Source organism: Strongylocentrotus purpuratus, unplaced genomic scaffold, assembly GCF_000002235.5.
Source record: "Strongylocentrotus purpuratus isolate Spur 01 unplaced genomic scaffold, Spur_5.0 spur5_scaffold_18, whole genome shotgun sequence".
Classification (NCBI taxonomy): Eukaryota; Metazoa; Echinodermata; class Echinoidea; order Camarodonta; family Strongylocentrotidae; genus Strongylocentrotus; species Strongylocentrotus purpuratus.
Window position 1 is genome coordinate 11,872,324 of NW_022145603.1, and position 16,301 is coordinate 11,888,624.

Sequence of the window (16,301 nt, forward strand, 5' to 3'; positions counted from 1 at the left end):
CACCCGATACGAGCTGCGACATTAAAGTCATTGACCAGTTTTGGAAAAATGATGCAATATGTATTGACCCGTTTTTGTATCACATCCAACATGTGTTTGATTTGCGTCCAGTAGTCATTAACGCTATTTTAAGACCTACTTTTTGTGGTTAGACTCATTAACCAGGCGACAGCGCCCAGCAACATTTTTTTCTACAAACGACTGTAGCGCCAGGTTACCCGGCCATACATCCAGGGGCAGATCAAAGACTTTACAGGGGAGGGGGGGGGGGGGGGGGGGGGGAAGCTTGAAATAAACGAAATTGCGAGAATGAAGCCTTCAACTGGATGCGGTCCCCGGATAATCTTAGCCTTTTGGCAGATTCTGAGGCCTATCCAAATGCTTAAACAGAATATGTATGCGAACACATTTTTTTCGGGAGAAAAAAAAAGGGGGGCGTGCGCCTCCCAGTACCAGGCATCCACTGGATCTGGGCAGCGTTTCATGAGACCGTCATAACTACAAGTTCACCGACATCCCATTGAAACGTGTGTTAAACTTAATACACACATTTCAATGGGATGTCGTTGGACTTGTACTTATGACGGTTTCATGAAACGCTGCCCAGATCCCCGACACCGAACACCTGGGGAGGTTTCACGAAACCGTCATTAAGTCTAACTTTTTAGACATCGTATTGAAACGTGTGATAGAGATCTAACACGTGTTTCTACCAAATCTCCACGAGCTTAGACTTATGGCAGTTTCGAGAAACTAGCACTCGCTCTGAATCTGGCGCATCCACGGCCACGCTGGAAGCTCGGATCTGACCGCCTGCGATGCATGCCCCGGACGCGACGGCAGCCCGCTCTCGAGCTAACTCTCCATCGCATCGTGCAGCTGTCTTTCTTCTCTTTCACGAACACGGTTGCCCGACTGAAACAACTAGACCACATTAGTATCCTGACATCAAGATAGGTCTCTATTATGTGCCCATCCGTCTGATTAAGGTAGGTTCTACAGTAACACCGTATTTTATTCTTTTTTTAAATAAATCTAACTTGCACATTCAAATGGAAATAATAGCCCTACCAGGTGCGCCGGGCCCGCCGCTCCCGCCCGGCAGGATACCTAGACTGGTGGACATCACGAGCCATGTCCCTGGTTTTGCCCACACATAGCTGCATTACTATCCTGGCTGTGCAGCTGTGTATTAAAAACTGTTCATATTGATTTTCAGCATTTCAAACTACACTGTACAAAACTCAACTGATTTCACTCAAAATCGGTACTTTAGTGATAGTTGATGCCCGCCCCCCCCACTCAGTGTTATTTAGGGTATGCATATGCGTGTTCCCCCCCCCCCCTTTGCAGCAAAAGTCCGGTGTGTAAAGTCCCTGCCCCCCCCCCCCCCCCCACTCAGTGTTATTTAGGGTACGCATATGCTCGTTCCCTCTTTTTGAAAGCACCCCCTATCTGAGGACTGCCAACATTTTCGAACCCCCCTTTCGCGGGCTTTTCACAGGCTTTTCCTGCCTTGGAGACCCCCCTAAATCAGGAAAAATGCTCAATGCACCCCCCTAAATTCAGAATAATTTCTCAGGAGTCAAAAGAGATGAGAGAAAAAAAGAAAAACACCCCCTTTTAAAGAAATCTCCGGGTGAAAAGTCAAATACACCCCTTTTTTTACAATTCTCGGGCCGGACTTTGTCGCACGAAAAGTACCCCTTTACCGGACATTTTGGTAACACGCATGCGGTCATTCCGACCCCTGCGTGGGGGGGCCGGGGTAAAGTCAATACGGGTCGACCTTTTTCTTTTGTTATACAAGCCTTTTTCAGCAAAAGTCCGGTGTGTAAAGTCAATACGGGTCGACCTTTTTCTTTTGTTACGAAAAGGACATTTTGGTAACACGCATGGGGTCCATCCGTTCTCGGAGTGGGGGGGGGGGGGGGGGGGGGCCGGGAGTTGATGACACCTAAATAGCATACAATTTTTTCAACTTAGGTCTATGTTATAGTTATACTTAGAGATCTAGAATCTAGTCTATAGTCATATAGATCTAGACTAGAAAGAAAAATTCAAAAATTCAAATCGTGAGTCTACTGTCAAACTTGCTAATCAACCACTTTGTATACATTGTGTGCATTAGTGTGCAATTGTGTGCAATGTGTTCATCGTGTGCTATTGCTGCCTCTCAGCACGTACATGTAACAGCGCTAGAGGACAATACGCCTAAGCATTGACTCTAGCCTTGCTGGAGTGGTTTTGCCCTGCAGGCCTGGGTGGAATACGATATAAAATATCAAAAACTGTGACTCTAATGATTGCATTTTAGGCGTGGACTTTACGTAAGGTAGCATATGACGTTCAAATCAGATTTCTTAATAATCTTGCCATATGACCCATGTGCATCAACTTTTCACACGTATAGGCTACTGTCGGTGTCATCATGCATCCTCAGCTCATGGTAGCTGCTAGACGCAGGTTGTAGATCTAATAACATTGATATCACTTGGCCTATACCCATCATTTAATATATTCAATCTGAGCTGTATGGCCCTACGTGTTATCAGTGCCTGTGATATGGTGTAATATTGAAGCCCTAAACAAAATTGCGCTTCAAAATGATCATGATAGAAATGCCTCAAAGAAGTAAAAATCTGTTAGTTTGAGTTACCATTTTTACCATACTCATTTTCCCCAAAAGACTGTAGTGTACATGAATGTAATAAAAAACTGTTAGGTAAACAAAAAATGAAATTTTGATTTCCAATCATAAATATCTTGATAATCAGACAGCTAGGCAATCGGCTTGTAAAGTCATGGGATTCCTGACTGACCTAAATGTTTGTAATCATGATTGCAGCATGAGCTAAATCCAGGAGTTTTTTTTTTTCAGAATCTGAGGCAATGTTACCGAGCCACTTAATTGATACCCGTACCCCTATCAAGACTGATAATTGATATAAAACAAAAATTCAAATTTGTTCATAATAACCACTAGAAGTACCCACACTAAAATAACCTTACCCACTGGTGGTAGCTGTTAATACTAGTATGATTAGTATTACTATACTGTAGGACTAGTAATATAAACTCTTCTTTCTTCTCATACAAATCACTTTAAAATAATACAAACATTTAACAAAAAATGTAAATATTTGATACTGGAGGGATAGCAATTTGGTGTGTCACTCTCGATATGGGTGCCAATTAAGGCTTAGTGACATCCATATCATATTTCATGTTATCACCTAGCCCTAAGGCTATTCTAACCAGTCTAGCGAACAAGCTGTTGGTTGTCCCTGTTCTGTAATTGATCATCTTGGTTGCACTCACATTTATGGAAGTTTATGCAAATTTATGCAAGTTTATCCAAATTAATTGTTGACACTATTGGGACCTTTATGTGACTGTAGTGGAATTCACTGCTGCAGGGACGGATCCAGTCTGCAGAAAGGGAGGGGGCCGGCTGAAAGGGGGCCCAATTCGTGAAAAAATGTTGAGCACCGAGTTAACACCCACCACCCCCGGCCCCCCTTTGCTCCCCCCTTTCTCCAGGGGGGCGTCTTTTTTAAATCTAAAAAAAGGTTAAATTTACCTGTTTATGGGGCCAAGTGAGGGGGTCCCGCGCCCGCCCCCCCCCCCCTCTGGATCTGCCACTGCACTGCTGCAATAGTGAAAAACAGACACCATAATCTCTCTTCTCACAGAAGATTTAATATACCTAATGTTAAAGGGAAATCCACCTTATTCTCTAGTATTAGCAAACTACCAGTGGAAGGCTGAACAAATATAAGAAGCACAATGGGGACAATTTGATTTAAATTTAAATCAGACTAAAAGTGACAAAGTTACATGTACACATTTTTGAAGTTGTAAATTTGTAATCATTAAAACATGTAGGTATGGGCTCTTCAAATTGGCTGAATCAGTAACGTCTATAGGATGTAGTGGCGGACAACTTTTCCATTTGTTCCAACACACAGAATGACTAAAATGTAAATGAAAAAGAAAAAAAACATGTACATGTATGACTCAGAAGGTTCTTTATATCTTAAGAGGACCTGTAAATAAACTGATAATTTCCACAAGGAAGAAGGCACTTAAGATTATGTTTTGTATACAACAAACAGGAGAGTTATCCATACATGTCTACATCATGTATTTCAAACTTTTGCCATTCTCTTTTTCTTACAGTGTATTTTTTTAAAACCCAATTCAGGGACTCTTCAACTCACACATGTAATGTAATTTATGCTACATGTATGTTTCAGAGGTGAAGTAGACAACAAACAGAAGAGTTATCAATGTCTACATGAATGTACCAAATTGCCAATTTGAGATTCACATTTATTTAGTGATCTCATACTTCAAACATTCATAACTCTTAGTATTGGTCTGATTTATTTCAAACTTTTGCCATTCTGTTTCTCTTACATTGTATTTAAAAAAAAACTCAATTCAGGGACTCTTCAACCCATACATGTATTGTAATTTATGCTACACGTACATATTTTGTGTTTCAGAGTTGAAGGAAATTTTGAATAATTTTTTCCTCATGTACATTTATATATCTATGAATGGTCAATCCCTGCTATTAATACTAGAACACAAGACATATTGAAGCCTCTTCAACAGGTACATTTTGTAAAGCTATGGTGGAGTACAACTGCTGTGAGTATTCTCAAACTTGTGTGTGAGTTTTGACAAGGGAAATAAATCACCAGCCCCCCCCCCCCCCCAAAAAAGCCTCAAAATTTCACTTGATCAAGGTGACAGAGATCCAAGTTATGGAATTGTATGGAAATAAGATTCTAAATCGTGAAAAGGATTTATATTTTTTAATTTGTGAGATTTTTCTGGTGTTTTTAAGTACGCTTCAACAAAGAGGTAGGCCACCACCAAAATTGACACATCCCCAATTATTAATGATTTCCTGTTCTTTGGATGCTTCTTCTTTATAAAAAAATGGAAGGTATTAGTGGGCAACTTCTCTGTGCATTAGTGAGTTTATGTCATTTTTGTTTTCTTACATTTTTATGTAAAACATGACCACCATTCGCAGTCATGAGGTGATATGAATGAGAAAATAAAGATAAACATAGTTGATTGTAAACATGGAGGATGATAACATTTAAGATAAAGAATACATGCGAAAAAGGTGTGAAAGAGAAAATGAGTGAAGGAAGAAGAACAAAGATAACTGTTTAGATACAAATGAGAAAAATAAAGGCACACACAGGGAAAGAGAGAATGAACAAAAACTGAGTGAAAAGTCATATCCTATGTAGACAGAAATAGGGGAAAGTGAAAGAAGAATATAAAAAACAGTATATGAATAGAAGATATTAAAGTAAAAGATAAAAGAAGGATAAAATAAGAGAACATGAAGCGAGGACAGAAAAAGAAGAAAAAAGATGTAGACAATAAAAAAGGAATAACATAGAAAATGAGAGAAAGAGGAAAACAGAAGGAAAAAAAGACTAACATAGGGTTATCTCAATAAAAGGAGAAATTTAAACAAATAATAAAACAGAAGAATAGAAAACTGTAAAGTGCTGCATGATATTGAATGTAAATATATGTCACAAGCTTTCTATCTGGGCAGATTTCTCCTGGGTACATTTTGAAATTCTAATCACCTACTCGTCATCACAATGAAATGACCTAATGAATAAAATGATGTGATTTTTTATTTTTCTCATCAATGACGATTCATTAATTTTCAGATTTCCTGTTCTTCATCCCAAGTGTTAATATTTGTATAACCGATTTATGTTCTATAGTATTTTGCTCCAAAGTTACTATCCCGTTTCATTCTATAAAATGCACGATAAGCAGACTCTAGATTTGTGCAGCTACTTTTACATACATGTACATGTCCACTTTATTACCCCGTATCTGTAGCTAGATATTTGGGATGCCAATTTGAAACAAAGTCTGTCAAAAGTACCCTCCTTAATACCCTATTTCCAATGACACCCATGTACCTTTATTCCTGTTAGGTGCTTAACATTGCACAAACTTAAAACAAAACAGTACCTGGAACTTGCAGCTGCAAAGAGAGAAAGAGAAAGAGAGAGAGAGAGAGAGAGAGATATTTAAAGAGAGAGAAAAGGAGATCATACATGTATGAGAATAATAAACTGGAAAGAGTGACTATTATTGATTGCAAAAGTGACTGCAATTATTTGTCAGTAAATAAATGAAATGTAAATTACTTTGGTATGTAGAAGGAAAATTGTAAGGTTCAGAATTCAGAATTATTTTCTAATCTGCCCTTCTCTATCACCTCTGCATTAACATCATCACCCCTTTTTAAATATCCATCTGATATCCCTCTAATAGAAAACTGAACAGCTTTTGAGCCATAATGCATGGCCATTCAGAGGATTTGTTTATGTTGGGGACCGGGGTAAAATGCAATAAATTTCATTTTCTGTTTTTTATTTTGTTTATGGAAACTGCCCCCTATCCTAGCCCCCGCTTCGTACAGTCATGGTTCAGTGACAAAGCAATGGCCTCGTAACTGTGAGGCCCCAGGATCAAAACCGTGTCGATGTGCTATATTAGTGCCCTTTTGTGGGGCATTAATCCTCGTTACTGTCATTTATGACTTAAGGGCGTAGGTCCCCTATTTGATAAGCATAGTAGCATACACATGCTTTAGCAGTCACGCAAAACACACATTGTCAAATTATTATTCAATAAAATCGGAGAATGGATACTATTATCTAGATCTATTATTTTTAAATTATTTTAAAAATAATTCCATAAAGTGGGGTAAAACAAAAATATTCCAACTATATGAGCGACAGTGTATAATGTGAAGCATCCATGTTGCACTTTCTCCCTCTTCGTATTCTTATGCCATTTTAAAAACTATTTATTACAAATCTTTAATATAGTAAGACCCTACATGTACATTACATGTACATGTGCACATATTTTCAGAAGAGTCATATTATTGAGTGGAAAATACAGCTTTTCTATTCAATTTCCATTATGTTCTATAGATTAGGTAAAGCTAAATTAATTAATATAATTTGAGTTAAAATACATGTTTCTCTGAGGATCCAAAACCATTGAATACTATTGATTACCTAAGATTTAACTAACCATGGTCAGTTATCTTTCATTACCATAATATTTTGCAATTTGTCTGAATTTGTATAGAAATAAATGAAACTAAAGTATAATTTGCATATTAAAAAGATAATGTTTTTCTCCAACAATAATCAGCTGATTATCCTTTATTTTTGTTTGTTTGTAGTTGTTTTTTATTGATATATTTTATTTATTTCCTGTACAAAGATATTAATTGCATAATGTTTTCTCCTTTAAATGATTTTTTTTTTCTATTTTGATCCAATTTCCAAAAGATTACCCCTTATCCCTACAGTATATGCAATCTCCTACATGTATATACTACATGTAGCATTAAAAGTTGGCCAGTCTTCCTTTTAAAAGTTATTGGATTTTTGTTTGTGTGTGTCTATGTCAAAGTTATTCTTATGCACATCTATTTTTCATTTATTCTTCAACTCTGGTATGATTTCCATTCAGTTTGGTATATATTGTATACAGTGTACATATTACGTAGAGCCGTTCCTTGGTTTTAGCGGTCTATGGTTTTAGTCTTTAAAAGAGGGTTGGGTGTGGAAATTTGTTCCCCCCCCCCCCCCCCCCCTCTGTGCAAAATTAATGACTGCTGTGGATTGCAACCTGTAAGTTTTACAGTGCACATCAACTTTATAATTAAGTTACCAAAGTTGGAACTGGTACATTTTTTTTATTATACGCACTGAATAGTAACTTTGAGACTAAATTTGCATAAAATCTGACTGTCCATACATTTTAGCAGTAATTTATTGTTTCCATTGTTGCAATGCCAAATGAAATAATAATTATAGCTTGCAGTAAAATCTTAGGATTTTTGTTTTTCTACAGGGTGTCTACTGTCTAAAAAGAATATGCAACAATATTTTTATTGGATACATTTTAAAGTTTTAAACGGTACTCATCCATTCATTTTGTTGGCAGTGCTGTGTTAGTATTATCTAAATACCATTTGTGTACAAGGAACAATACTACCCCACAAACTTAAGTTAGGATTGTTTTTGCTAGACGTATCACATTTCAAATGTTAAAGATAGCATGTTGCATGCATCAGTGCACAAGAATACTGTGGCTTCTACATTTTAAAACAAACTTTCAATTTAAGTCACTCTTATTTCTTGGAAACAATACCATCATTGATTTGAAAGAAAATAATATACTTATTCATGCAGCTCTTCAAATATTTATTTCAAGTTAAGCAACAACTACCAAACATTGATTTTATATCATCCATTTCAGCAGATCTGCATGAACATGTATTAACAATACCTACATGTAGTTTTTGTATTGTATATTATTATGCAGATTCATATGAGTAGAAATGTATATGTCTTGGCAGCTCCTGATTCAATTATATCCTCTCTCTCTCTCTCTCTCTCTCTTTCTACCTTTTTATCCCTCTTTTCCCCTCTTTTTTCCCTTTTTTTTACTTTCAATCACTCTAGCTACCTCTCTCTTCCCCTTTTTGATCGCAGGAAGTTGCAATATTGTTATTATGTCACTGTAATAGTTCTGTATAAATGCAACTTTACATGTGTATACTTATACTTAATTGTAACTATTGCTCTTACCCAAACTACAGTCTTCTTTGGAGCAAACTGTCAGACATTTGCGGTAGTATACAGCTGAAATGGAATTTCCGTTCAACCAAACAGTATACTTCAAGGCTATTTCTCAGCGACGAGGGTTAGCTCCAGGTAGCAGTAGCAGGTACATGTAACAATATCTTAAAAACATTTACTTACCTGTAAGTCCTTTTCATGTGAAGATGATTCAAAGTACAACTATATTTATTTATTGTATAAAATGACCTGCTTTCATAAAGTCCTCTTGTGAAATCTTATGAATTTGAGTCCAATCCCCCCCCCCCCACCCCCTTCCTGTTTTTCTGGCTTCTATGTATTCTTTGAGCCAGCCCTTTGACGTATGCTTAGATCTTTTAAGTTGCAAATTTAGAAATTGCTTTCTTCAGTCAGCAACATAATGCATGATTCACATAGATTAGGGATATGTACCGGTAACCCATAAGATATAAGAACAAATTGCGATAATGAAATGAAGTGTGGAAGAGAGGATCTGAGCTAGAAGACTATAAGGAGAATGCAGCCAAGGCTAAGCAGCAGGAACCAGTTTGGGCTTCACTCAAGACACAATATAGTTTTTGCAATGAGCTGTTAAATACTGGGTCTTTCCTTGCAGAGTAATAAGGGAGCAAGAGAAAGACCATCACCATGTATACACGTAGCAGAAACACAAAGCAAATAAATTTGAGACATTTTATGATTAATTATGTAGGAAGCCAAATCTAATTTCAAACGTCACTTGTCATCTTTTATGTGATAGATCTACAATTATCATAACAGTAATGTTTGTAGCCTTAAAAAGAAATTGCAAGAGGAATGTCAATAAATAAAGTCTACACCATTCACAAGATGCTAATTTGCATTTAACACCATTCCAACAACTTTCAAATCAACTCCGGCAATTATGTTCTGATTCTATAATACATCTTTGTAAATACATCTTTGTAATGTTTGCAAGTTTCAGAAGATGAACCCTGCAAGGCCATCAAAATTACGACAAGAGTTCCATATGTACACGTAACCACCACTAAAATTGAAGGAAAAAATATGGGTATGCTGGGTTAGGATTAGGATGAGAGTGAGGGTAGGCTATACAGCTGTGCATCGATTTTAGTGGGGTTATATATATGGAACTCTTTCCGAAATTGCCTGTAGTTGATTTTTTTCCTTTCTCTTTAGGTAGTTGCAGACATGTTGTTTTGGTCATTGAGTTTTTTGTCTGTAGTTTTTCTGCTTTTCTCAAAACCATCATTATATCAAGGTAGACTTCCCCTTTGATAACCAAGTTTCATCAGTGTGTGTAGTGAACATTCCCTCTTTTTCCAATACACTTTCGCAATATAATTAAATAGTTATAGATTAATTGTAATGCATCTTTGCAAGTTCATATTTTCATGTTTTCATGATTTGATTTATAACTGTTTTAATGCTAACCCTGATGAAACAGTACTGTAATTATTATGTACCTACATGTAATATACACTCACCCATAAACTTTATCATATTCAGGAGGATATCCTGCAAATCTATGATCATGGTTCTATTAAACTATACAATTTTCAATTAAACCTCCTTTACAGAAAGGGGAATCAACAAGTGGCACCATTCATGTTTTTTTTTATAACTTATATGTGTAGATAGAAAAAATGCCTCACAAGGCTTTTCAAGATGATGTGGTCATTACCTCTTAATAGATTATATGTCAAAGTGGTTACAGTATGAGAGAACCTTTTCCACGTATGTAGGAGGATAGCCTTTAGATATATATTTAAAATTGAATTTCCAATCATTCTCTCTATAGATAAATGTACAGTATATAAAGAATGATATCTAGGGACTTGATAATGACATGTTCGATAATAATCAGTTTGTGTTCTTAATTAGATGCATTCATTCATTCCTAAAGAAAGGCTTTGGAGCATACATGAATTTAAAAAAGAAGTCTATCCCACTTTATTTGTTACATGGAGGTTAAAGAATTGATATGATTTTAAATTTTTTTATTAGAGACCTTTTGTAAAACCCTGATAGAATCAATTTTGATTTGTTTACGCGATTGTTGTATTTTTACCATTCACGCTATCATTTTCTTCTTTTTCTATGCAGGCTGGAAGTAACACACATGTGCAGTGTTTCAGTCGAAAACGAATACCACCCATTCAAAATCGGTTATAGGATCTTGTCCATATGTCCATATTTTTGTATGCATGTGAAACATGGACCATGACAGCAGACATTAAAAGAAGGATACAGGCACTGGAGATGAAATGTTTCCGCAAACTCCTCAGTATCTGGTATAGAGATCACATAACCAACGAGGTAGTGAAAATCAGAATTGGAAACACCATAGGGCCGTATGAAGACCTCCTGACTTCAGTGAAAAGATGCAAAGTAAAGTGGTATGGGTATGTCACATGATCATTTGGACTGGCCAAGACTATTCTACATGGAACAGTACAAGGAGGGAGACGAAAAGGCAGGCAGAGGAAACGATGGGAAGACAACATTAACGAGTGACCTTGACTGAAACATCATACTTCGTAAAGCCAAGAACCACGAGGAGTGGAGGAAGCTGGTAGTATAAATCTTCAGTGGTGCCCCAAGGGTCAGCCAGACTGTGGGATAGGTGAAGGTGAAGGTGAAGGAAGCTAAGAATCAGATAGTTAGACATTATATTGGATCATTTATCCTTTCCTTCAAAAGGAATGTTGCTTTATACTGTAGCACATAAACAATGCTTTTTAATTGGCAATATTTCAGTTCAGTACGCTTGTTATTAATTTCATCAAACATTAAAATGTAAAAGGGAGAAACACTGTCATTTGAAAATCAAAATGTAAGTCATAAAAATTTCACTGTCTAACTATCTGAATCTTGTCAGGATCCATGTACGAGTTAGTGCAATTCTTTTCTCTTCACTACAACCGCATTGATTTACTTTAATAGCATGTTACTAGGTACATCAATTGATGAGAAAAAGCAGCAAAACGCTTTAAATTTGTTGTAGTCTTAAAATTAAAGTTGGAAGTTTCCTAAAAAGGGAATTTTAGAACACTCCTTCAACTGACATGCACGGATGTTATACTTATGAATTTCCATACATTAATGTCTTTGTAATGCATGTTACCAAACAAAAAAAAGTATCATCAACCATTCTTGTCATTTCCTGTGCAATTATTTTCACATCCTGGCTTAACAGTACATAAACAGTGCTCTTTTATTTTCAATATTTCAGAAAAATGCATTTGCATTATGATACATGCAGGTATAGTTGGTCAAGTAAGAATATATTTACAGCATGCTCACTATGAATTGATTAAATCGCCATTGAATCTAAAAGGTATGTTATACCTCATTGTATATTCAGAAGGAAAAAGTGTGAGGATAGCTTTAAAAAAAAAAAAAATCATGAGTATCCATAATGATGTGAATATGTACATGTTTGTTTGTTGCATATGATTCTTCCTTGGTATCAAAGCTGTAATAATTGCATATTTATGATTCAGCATAATACTTTGTTCATTACAAAAAAAAATATGTCATAATTTTCCAAAACGGTAGTGTAAAGAATAATGTAAGATTGAGGTAAGATTGTTACATATATTCTCTATACGTATCAACTAAAATGTAAGTTTTCAAATGAGATACTATTTTGTCCCCAGATGAAATAAGTAATGGATCTTTTTTGTTAAATGTCAGCAAATGATCTAAATGAACATGTGTTCGGGTATATCAAATCTTGTACATGTAGTTTCTATAGCTAATATAGTTTGGAGGACTTAAAGATAGAAAAACTGCTGATTGATTAATTACCATTGTTTGTATTGTTCACTATAACCAGCAAGTAAAGGGACATTTAGTAGATGCCAAGAAAGTATTTCCAAAGCAATTACATTTCTCTTATCCTGTAATGTATTTTTTGCGTCAATAAAAGCAAATGTGAGGGTTGTCCACATAACATCACAACTACAGAACAGTTTAATTGAAATTAACATACATATTACATGTATATATGTGTATTATGGAATAACTTAGAATATTTCATAATTTGTTATTATTATCCAGTTCATTACATTTTTACCAATGTATTTCTTCAATATTTCTACTTTTCCTCAGAGCATATGCTGTGAACTAATGGATATTCCTTGTCAGTTCCATCATGTTATGTCAATGGGCTTACACTGTATGCGTGTACATGTCCTTTTTGCAATGTACATGTGCTACGAAAATGTCAACAATATTGTTTGAGATATAAAATATAGAGTTAACAAGTGAATTATTCATACTCCTTGTAAATGTGATTTTTGGGGATGCATTTTTTTGTAACTTAAGAATGAAAGGTTGACTGGGTGAATTAGGGCCCTTTTAGAAATAAATGTACATGTAGTTGTAACGTTTTCAAATGGATGAAAGTTTTACGGTGTAATTGTTGAAATCAAGAATTTTAAATTCTGTTTTCATGTTCTCACAATAGTTGTGTTAAAATTACAATAAGAAAGTTAAAACTTGTAAAAATATGCCACCTTGAAAATGGACTAGACTGAATAATTTTGAATTTGTAATATCTATGACAATTATCAACTGCTTCAAATTATGAACCACAGCATTAAGGGTGGTTTGCAGTGGAACTTACATGATTTGCATATTTAATATCAAAATTTAAACTGTAAGCTAACTTTGGCAGACAACACCGAATTCATTGAAAACTTTACTGTGAATAGATGAAGATGATGATGATAATAGTGACGATGTTGGTGGTGATGATGATGATGGGGATAATGATGGTAGTAGTGGGGATAATGATGGTAGTAGTGACGACGACGATGATGATGGTGGTGATGATGGTATAGTAATGATGATGGTGGTGGTAATGGTGGTAGTAGTGATGATGATGATAATGATGGTAGTAATGATGGTGGTGATGATGGTGATAATGAAAGTTGTAATGCTGGTGGTGATGATTGTAGTAGTGATGATGATGGTGATGATGATGGTAGTAGTGGTGATGATGATGGTAGTAGTGGTGATGATGATGGTAGTAGTGACGACGATGATGATGGTAGTGATGATAGTATAGTAGTGATGATGGTGGTAGTAGTGATGATAATGATGGTAGTAATGATGGTGGTGATAATGATGATAGTGATCGTAGTAGTGGTGATGATGATGGTAGTAGTGATGATGGTGGTGGTGAAAATGATGGTAGTAGTGATGATGATGGCACCAAGGGTGATGGTGATGATACATGTATAATAATGATATTTATACAATAATATTAAAGCATGTACTAATAATATCCCACTCCTTAAAGCAATTTCCTTTATCAAAAACAAGTAAACTTATACCTTTTAATTGTGCATTTTAAATTCAAATGTTTTGTATGACTAAATCGAAATAAGTACATGTAACTACAGAAAAAAATAAACCTTGTCGTGCAATTCAACAGGGAGAGTCATCATTGTCATCACCAATGTCATCATCACCCCTCCCCCTCTCTCTCTCTCTCTCTCTCTCTCTCTCCCCCTCCCCCCTCTCTCTCTCTCTCTCTCTCTCTCCCAAGGCGGTATAAATCACATGAAGATAAATGTTTGTCACATTTTAACAATAAGTTGATCGGCATTGATGACCAAATAATAATCACCATAGTTGTTCAAGCAATCAATGTACGAGAAATTTTGTGAAAAATAGCTTAATATTCAGGTGGCTTAGTGAAATTACCGTTACTTGCCAGATCAAAAGCACCATTTTTGGTATAGTGCTTCCTTAGGACCTACTGAACGATAGTAGGGTAGGAGCCTCGGCAAAAATATCATTTAAGGGTGTGGGCGGGGGCGTCGCCTCGTAGACCACATAAAATTCATAAGGTATTATAACATTGAGATTTGTAGTACAGTCATCCTTTTTGGTACAGGGCTTCATTAGGACCTGCTGAATCAGTGGTGGATCCCCCCCCCCCCCTCCCCCTTGAGGTGAAAATTTTTAAATTTTCGACACTCCACCCCCCCCCCCCCCCCCCCCCCACTGAGCGAATTTTCGGCCGGCGCGATTTTCTAATTTTGGGGAGCAAAACAAATTTAAAAAATAGTGCTCACTACCCCCCCCCCCCCCTGGATCCGCGCCTGTGCTGAATGATGGTAGGGTAGAAGCCCCCGGCATAATTATTCATATATGTGCGATTGGGGGCCCCATGGGTTTCACAAAAACCCAATGTTATATTATCTTATAAAATATTTGGGGGCTACGAGGCGACGCCCCCACCACACCCTTATATGATATTTTTGCCGGGGCTCCTTCCCTAATATAGTTCAGAAGGTCCTAAGGGAGCCCTGTACCAAAAATGGCATTTGTACAGCAACAAATCAATGTTGTAAAATTATTTGGGGGCTCCAAAAAGACGCTCCCGCCCCCACACCCTTTAATCGATTTTGTTGCCGGGGGCTCTTAGCCTAATATCGTTTAGTAAGTCCTAACGAAGCCCTGTACCAAAAATTGTGCTTTTATCCAGCAAATAACGATAATCGATAAATTTGACTATATTCGGGTATAGCGGCGACTAAACAGCTTTGTAAAAACTTCTTCCTTTCATTTTGTTGTTGTTTTTTCTTGTTCTTTCTTTTCTACACTTTACAATGAATATGTCAAATAACGCTTCATATAGTAAATGAGCCTGAAGAAAGAGACTATGAGCCACTTGCGTAGTTCAATTTCTTTATTTGCGTCGATTGCAAAAGAGTCAATAGAGGGCTTTTTCCACTTTAAACAACGGTACGTAGTCTCATAATTCTGTCGCTGTAAAATTGGAAGTAAAATATCCGAAGTAACTGAGACAAACCCTATTTTTTTTCTTCAAATTTATCTTTAATTTTGTTTTGCAGATGAAAAATTTCGGGATGGGTCGCATATCATGATTGTTGAATAATAACAACACTCTCTATCATGATATTTCAAAGTGCATGTGTATTTACGTTTTTAATACCAATGGTTTAAAAAAAGGGTACTTTTCCGCTTTTTCTTGTTAGTGTCATAAACTTATCAATTGGCTTCATTTAAAAGAATTTTTTAACAGTTTTGTTTGTTGCATGATGCCTAATCTGCAAATTATTCATCAGGATAATCTTCCATTTAAAGAAAATATTTGTTCTTCTTGTTTTGACATTTGATCGATGGTCGTCTAATCGGACATATACAAAAGGAGCGGGGGTTCATTAATTTTTATTAATAACATCAGCTAAAACGGCCTATAGGGCTTAACTGCAGAATTATCCACCATCCATGATAATGAATTAGGGTTAGGATTAGGGTCAGTGACAGGGGCTGGGTTAGAAGTAGGGTTAAGCTAGGATTGGGGTAAGGTTAAGTGTTATGACAAGGGTTAGGGGTATGACTAGGGTTAGGGCAATTTTAGGACTACGGTTGAGGTTACAATTAGTGTTGCTCTGTTCAACCCATGCAGCTCATTTTGGATTACCTAGAAATCCTTTTTTAAGCAGGTTAAATTTAAGATTAAATAATTTGAAAATATTAATACATTGAGGATTGCCGTCTTTATCCAATTTTGTTTCCCTGATTATCAAAATTAACTATTTTTCAATCAAAATGCAATTGTTGATGAAA

General features: G+C 36.2%; 1 long non-coding RNA gene across 1 annotated transcript; it reads left to right on the plus strand.

Annotated features, from left to right (window-relative positions):
- The first annotated feature begins 484 nt into the window (after positions 1-484).
- Positions 485-12,970, plus strand: LOC115925425. The gene is made up of 3 exons (XR_004064707.1): positions 485-989; positions 8,687-8,814; positions 10,794-12,970. It is a non-coding gene; the product is annotated as an uncharacterized LOC115925425 (long non-coding RNA).
- Positions 12,971-16,301: the final 3,331 nt, after the last annotated feature.